General features: G+C 50.2%; 1 long non-coding RNA gene across 1 annotated transcript; it reads right to left on the bottom strand.

The window, feature by feature from the left end:
• Positions 1–232: 232 nt before the first annotated feature.
• On the bottom strand, positions 233–7,056 carry LOC114209668 (uncharacterized). The gene is made up of 3 exons (XR_015768965.1): positions 6,726–7,056; positions 3,057–4,403; positions 233–2,249 (listed from the first exon to the last, which is right to left on the bottom strand). It is a non-coding gene; the product is annotated as an uncharacterized LOC114209668 (long non-coding RNA).
• Between the last annotated feature and the right edge of the window lie 237 nt (positions 7,057–7,293).

The following is a 7,293-nucleotide window of genomic DNA, read 5'->3' as shown; positions in this document are numbered from 1 at the left end:
TAGTTGACACACAATGCTACATTAGTTTCAGGTGTACAACAGTGATGTCCAGATGTTATACTCTGTTCACAAGTGTGGCTACCGTATGTCACCACAAAACACTGTTGCAGTACCGTTGACAATACTCCACCCTTTTGTGCCGTGACTTACTCAGTCCATAACTGGAAGCCTGGAACTCCCACTTCCCTTCACCCATTGTGCCCCCTCCCCCACCCCCCTCCCCTATGTCACGCTTTTGGTGTGCCAGGTTCTCTTCTCACTACATGAGTTGACTCATTTAAGCTTCATGAGAGCCCTAGGGAATAGGCCCGGTATTTTGTAGATGAGGACATCAAGGCACAGAAAGCCTCAGCAGCTGGTCTGTGGTCTCAGGCAGCCCAGGTTGCTGACCACTCTGCTCGTCTGCACAGTTTCCTCGGGGGGACCCTGAACCAGGCCCGCTCCTAGACACTTCACACGCGGCATCATATTTGACCCTCGTGGGGGTTTTGCACCGTAGGAACTGTACCACCATCCCCATTTCACAGGTGAGGAGACCGAGGCTCAGAGGTCTGCTCAGGATTACACAGGGAGGGAGTGGCCGTGGGATGAGGTTTGAATGGAGGTCTATGGGAGCCTCTGCTTGTAACCCTGTGTGACACAGTGGTGGTGACACCTGCCTGGAGCCCTCCCTTGCCCCAGCCCCTGCGGCAGCTCTGGGCTCACAGGGTTGTGCTTTGTAAGCTCCTGGCCACGGCCACCCCGTGGACCCTCCAGGCCCTCTCTGAGAGGCTGGAGGGACAGAACATCCCGAAACCAGCTGCTCCCAGCCTCTCAGCCCAGAGGAATTTAGGTCTGCTTTGGTGAGAGTTGGTATTTCCATTTTTACCAACAGCCCTACTGGTACAGATCATACCTAGGGAGGACAGTGTCCTGGGTGGTCTCTTTTCCCAGGCTCTTGTAGAAAGCCAGAAATTGGAAAGTCTCCAGAGGGGTCCCCCCCACCCTCTCTAAGCCTTAGTTTTCTCATCTGTGAAATGAAAGGGATACACTAGGTCATGAGTTTTAAACCCTTTTTGCATTACAATTGTTTTTATAAAGAATACTTTTTTTCCCCAGTCTACTCTTCACACAACTGAAATTCTTTATTTTTTAAGATTTTATTTATCTATGAGAGAGAGCGAGCGAGCATGAGCAGGGGGTGGGGGGGGAGCAGAGGGAGAGGGAGAAGTTGACTCCCCTCTGAGCAGAGAGCCCGAAGTGGGGCTCGATCTGGGGACTCTGGGATCACGACTTGAGCAGAAGGCAGACGTTTAACCAACTGAGCCACCCGGGAACCCGAAATGCTTTAAAAATGTAAATGTGGTTGGGGCGCCTGGCTGGCTCAGTTGGTAGAGATTGCGGCTCTTGATTTCGGGGTTGTGAGTTTATGCCCCACGTTTGGTGTAGAGAGTATAAATAAATGAACTTTAAGAGATGTAAATGTGGTTCTCTTACTCCCCAGCTTAAAATCCTTCAGTGGTTTCCCCTGCTCTGGGGACAGCGCCTGCCCTCATGAAGCTTAAGGTCTGAGAAGGAAGGACAGTAGGTACATAAACAAAGGCATTTAAAAAATGTTAAAGGATGACAAATGCTAGGGAAAACATAAAACCAGATGAGAGGAATGCCATCAGATGGGGGTGTTGTTTTAGAGAGGGTGGTCTGGGCGGTCCCCTGAAGAGGTGACAGCAGGAAACTAAAGGAAATGGGTCATGTGGAAGAGCATGGGGGGAATAGCAAGTGCAAAGGCCCTGAGACAGTGAGCAGGCGCAGACAGACAGAGGACCAGCCAGGGGGCCTATGTGGTTGGTGCAGGATGAGGGGAAGGTAGAGTCAAGGCCAGAAGGTAAAGGAGGGAGCTGGTGGAGAGGGAGAGATAATAGAGGACCTTGTAGGGCTCGTCGATATTTTAGGTTTTATTCTGTGTGAGGATTTTGAGCTGAAGTGTGACTTAGCCAAGTGAACACAATTAAAGATTGTAAAAATTGAACACAATTCAAAGCACAGATGAGGCAGGATACAGTCTACCCTGGAAGGGAACCCTGGAAGTCTTCTTGGAAATACAGGTTTATAGACAGTGTGAGAAAGACAGACCAGGTAGAGAGGAGTCAAGAGTTTGATTTTGAGTTTGAGTCAGATTTGAAGGAGCAACAGTTTAGATTCTTTTGAATTCTGCTCCAGCTTTTCCAGTTTCAGGCATATGATGACTCCTCTGAGCTCAGTTTCCTCATCTGTGAAATGGGGATAGTAACAGTACCTCAGTCTTGGGTGGATATAAAGGACCATCCTTAACATACGTAAAGCTTTAGTATATGATGGAAGCTCCATAAATAGTAACTATTATTAGAATCTTTAAGGCATTCCTACCAGGAGCCCTGTGGGCATGAGCTGGGGAGGAGGGAAAGCAGGTGCTGAAGCACAATGGTAATATGGTGGGCCCCCCTTATTGTAGGGGCTATGTTTCAAGACCCCCAGGGAATGCCTGAAACCGTACACAGCGTCACACCCTTCATATACTATGCTTTTTCCTATATATACATATATGCCTATGATAAAGTTTCACTTATGAATTAGGCACACTAAGAGATAGACAATTACTACTAATAAAATAGAACAATTTTAACACCATACTATAATGAAAATTGCACGAATGTGGTCTCTCAAGGTATCTTCCTGTACTGCCCTCAGCCCTGTTGTGATGTGAGATGATAAAACGCCTCCGTGATGAGATGAACTGAGGTGAATGATGTAGGCATTGTGAAGTAGCATTAGGATACTATGAGAAAACAAGAGTGTAGAAATCACTGAACCAAAAACACGATGTTCTAAGAGAGGAACTGGTGGGAAGCAGAAGGCAGGCGAGATCGTCTGAGGGCTGAGCCCACTGCCCCAGCCCCATCCCGGGCCACCTGGCTCTGCCACCATATCCTTCTTACCTTCCCTCTCTGGAACCATGCTCCCTCTAACCACAGGGCCTTTGCACTAGCTCCTTTTACTTGAAAACTCTTTCGCTGGCCCTTTATCTTATTGTTACTTACCATTTGCCCTTCCTACATTCGTAAGGGCTTCCGGGACCCTAAGTGAGGTTGGTTTCCCTGATAGAGGCTTTCTCCCTGTCATTTCCTTTTGCAGCCTGGATTTCAGCTTGTGCGTATACATTTTCTAAAAGGAAAGATATCATTTACACACGATAAAACTCACCAGTTTAAAGTATACAAATGTACAAATTCTAGTATGTTCACAAGGCTGTGCAACCATCATCATTATCTAATTCCAGAGTATCTCCATCAACCCCAAAAGAAACACATCTATCAGCAGTCATTCCTCATTGGTCCCCTAGCTCCTGGCCACCGCCAGTCTACTTTCTGTCTCTACGGATTTACATATTCTGAACATATCATGTAAGTGGAAACATACAACATATGGCCTTTTCTGTCTGGCTTCTTTCACTTAACATTATGTTTTTGTTTTTTTAAAGATTTTATTTATTTGAGAGAGAGAGAGAGAGAGAGAGAGAGAGAGAGAGAGAATGAGCAGTGAGGAGGGGCAGAGGGAGAGGGAGAAGCAGATTCTCAGCTGAGCAGGGAGCCCGAAGCTGTACTCGATCCCAGGACCCTGGGATCATGACGTGAGCTGAAGGCAGATGCTTAACTGACTGAGCCACCCAGGCACCCTTGTTGTTTCTAAGGTGCTTCCATGTGTCAGTACTTCATTCCTTTCTATAACTAAATACTATTCTAAGGATAGGCCATATTTTGTTGACTTATTCATCTATTGATGGACATTTGGGTTGTTTCCACTTTCTGGCTATTGTGAACAGTGTACAAGTTTTTTTATGTGGACATCATGAAGCCTGCATGAGGTTGACAGGGGGAAACTAACAAAAAAACAGTTCTGGGGGCGCCTGGGTGGCTCAGTCATTAAGCGTCTGCCTTCGGCTCAGGTCATGATCTCAGGGTCCAGGGATCAAGCCCCGCATCGGGCTCCCTGCTCAGTGGGGAGCCTGCTTCTCCCTCTGCCTCTGTCCCCCACCCCCTATTTGCGCACGCTCTCTCTCTCTAGTAAATAAATATAAATCTTTAAAAAAATAAATAAAAATCTTAAAAAAAAACCAGTTCTGAAAACCAATGTATCACTTTGGAAAATAGTAAGACAGTCCCTCAAAAAGTTAAACATAGAGTTACTATTTGATCCAGCAATTCTACTTCTAGGTATATAACCCAAAGAACTGAAAACATGTTCACACACACAAAAAACTTGTACACGGATGACTATAGCAGCATTACTCACCAAGAGCCAAGAAGCTGGAACAACTCAAAAGTCTATCAACTGAGGAGTGGATAAACCAAATGTGGTGTAGCCATATAATGGAATATTATCCTGCTCTACAAAGGAATGACAGCTGATTCATGCTACATCATGAATGAACCTGGAAGATGGGAACACTCCATAAAGGCAGGGGATGACATCGGTCAGCCCGCCTCCATTACCCCAGTGCAGGCATTTACTAGACAAGCAAGAACCATCTGTGGGACAGTTGAAGGGTCCCGGCCAGCAGCCCCAGCGTGCCCTCCCTTTGATGTCTGTACTGGATCTCAGGGCAGTGAGGGAACAGACCTGTCACCAGGTCTGGCCCTTGGTGACATGAACCTCCTGCCCGGCCGCGTCTCTGCTTTCTGCTTCACAACATGCTGTCTTGGGAGTCTGGGCATCCTGTAGGTGCTCAATAAAGTCCTGGCACACTGGCTTGACCAGACCTGAAGCTTCATCACCAGCCAGGCCAGGAAGAGGCCACCAGGTAGCACAGGATCACCTGCCACATACATCAGTCCAGTGACCCCCCACCCCAGCAGTGTACCCCTCCCGTGCTCCGTGGTGCAGGCTGACAAACAGCAGTTTCCCAGTGACCCCACAACCCCTTCTCAAGTGGTGCAGGGCTCAGAGACAGCCTTGCAAGCAGCCCCTCACCTGTCCCTGCGAGGGTGCTGGGATTTGGTAACATAAGGCCCTGGACCTGCATTTTGAAGGGTCCCTCTCCCCATAAAACTGGCCCAGGGGAGGTGGGTCCCAGGCCATCCCACAGCCCAGCCCGACCTCTTGCAGAGGGGTCACTGGGAATTCTGTTTCACCAAATATTGCTGGGCTATGGAGTTTTATTTGAAAATAACTTTAATTAGCTGGAAACTAGGAGTTTAATAAATGGAAAACAGAGAACTTTCCAAGGCCATGGCTGGGAAACACTTGCTTTTTTAAAAATTCCGCCTGGCTTCACAGGCCAACTAAGCACCCTGACACGAGGGTCCGATTGCCAGAGGAATCCACAAGAAAAACAAAGCTTATTTTTAGAGAAATATTTTAAACTCGGTTTCAGCGAGCTCAGGAGTTTTCTTGTCTGTCTAAAATCCTTAATATCTTTCCTTCTATTTCAGAGCTGCCTCTCACCCCAGCCAGCTCAAGAACTCCTATCTGATGAGAGCTATTTCTGTACGAGGAAAATAAAGGGGTCCCCTCCCCCTCCACCCAGAGAATGAATTGTTTCTAAATATGTCCCTGCAGTCAGGCTCAGGCGGCCTGTCCTTGGCAGGTGTGCCCGGCAGTAAGGTGGTTTTGGGGTCCCTGCAGGCCTGAGGCCTGTCTGCCAGCCTCCCACTCAGCCCTGTTCTGCCCACCATTTCCGGGTTTTGAAAGCAGTTCTCAACTTGAAAAGAGGCCTGCTAAAAAGGGCTGCTTTCCTCTGTAGGTGTTGTTAACACCCTCACCCCCACACAGACACATCCAGACCCAAACACAGAACACCCACAGAACCTTCCTCACACCCCACAGGGCCACACACCTACCCACACAGCAATAGCTATGCAGATACACTCCCCCACAGCAACACACACCCACACATACACCCACACCCACACAGCAACAGACACACCCACACATACACACCCCCCCAGAGCAAGACACACACACACCCACACCCCGACACATACACACCCACACATATACCCACCCACACCTACATACACCCACACACCCACACACCCACACACACAGCAACAGACACACCCACACATACACACACACCCACAGCAACAGATACACACCCCACACACCCCCATGCCCCCCACAGCAACAGACACACTCACACCCCCACACACAACCCCCACAGCAAGACACACCCACACATACACAGCAAGACACACCCACACCCCCCACACACCCACACCCCCCCACAGCAACAGACACACCCACACACACCTCCACACAGCAACAGACACACCAAACCCAGACCCCTACTCACCCACAGGCCCTTGCACACACCCCCCACAGCAACAAACACACCCAAACCCACACTCACACTCTCAGACTCTACAGACACACGTACCCCACACACATATCAACAACCCCACACACCAGTACTCCCAGGCGGCAACAGTACACAGACCCCTGAACACCTTCATACAGAAGGATACCCTCGAACATGTGCACACCCAGCTGGCCATGCAAGGACACAGAGACACGCACACACACCCCCCTCCATATGGACACCCCCCACAGACCTCTCTCCACACACAGACACACCCTTAGACACAGCAACACTCAGATGCTTTCCAGGTTTAGCAACGTCAGGAAAGGTTGGAGAAGCCCCCTAGGCAGGGGGGCGGGCCCTGGAGGGGCTATGGGCTTCCTGCTGCTGGGGGCGGGGGCTCACCCACCTCCTGGGCCGCCTCGGCCCCGGCCCTCCCGCTTTTCCTCCCTTCCTCCAGCTGCGGGGAACTGGAACTGCCCTGGATGGCCACAGGTCTGCACAACCTCCAGTGTGCACAACAGAAACCAAACACAACGAAATGGGGTAACAACAACGGAGGGTGGCTCCGGTCCTCCGACGGAAGGGGAACCTGGCTGTGGCTCCCTCGGCTGCCCCAAGTCACCAGGCCAAGGACTTGGCTAGAGTCACCTCTCTTTGCTCTCGTCACCATCGCCAAAACTGGGGGGGGAGCAAGTGCTTGGGGATGGTTCCCTCCCAGTTCAAATGCTCTCTAGGGCTTCCTCCTCAAACAAGCCCAGCCTGGGAGTGGGGTGGGGGGGTTGTCAGACCCCAAGCAGATTTTAATACCCAGCATCCTCTTGCTGGGCCAGACCTGGGGCCAAGAGCTGTGCCTGTCTGTCCTTCCTTCTCTGGGCCCTCCCAGGCCTGGCCCTTTCATCCAGGCTCCTGAGCCGCTGGGGCTCGCAATCCCTACCACTCCCAGTCTCTTCCCATGGGCGGGTGCTGGACTTTGG

Source organism: Eumetopias jubatus, unplaced genomic scaffold (genome assembly GCF_037043125.1).
Source record: "Eumetopias jubatus isolate StellerSeaLion01/CBP00866 unplaced genomic scaffold, mEumJub1_p1.0 scaffold_9, whole genome shotgun sequence".
In the NCBI taxonomy this organism is placed as follows: Eukaryota; Metazoa; Chordata; class Mammalia; order Carnivora; family Otariidae; genus Eumetopias; species Eumetopias jubatus.
Note: the sequence above shows the minus strand (reverse complement) of the source record. Positions and strands in the feature narration are given on the sequence as shown.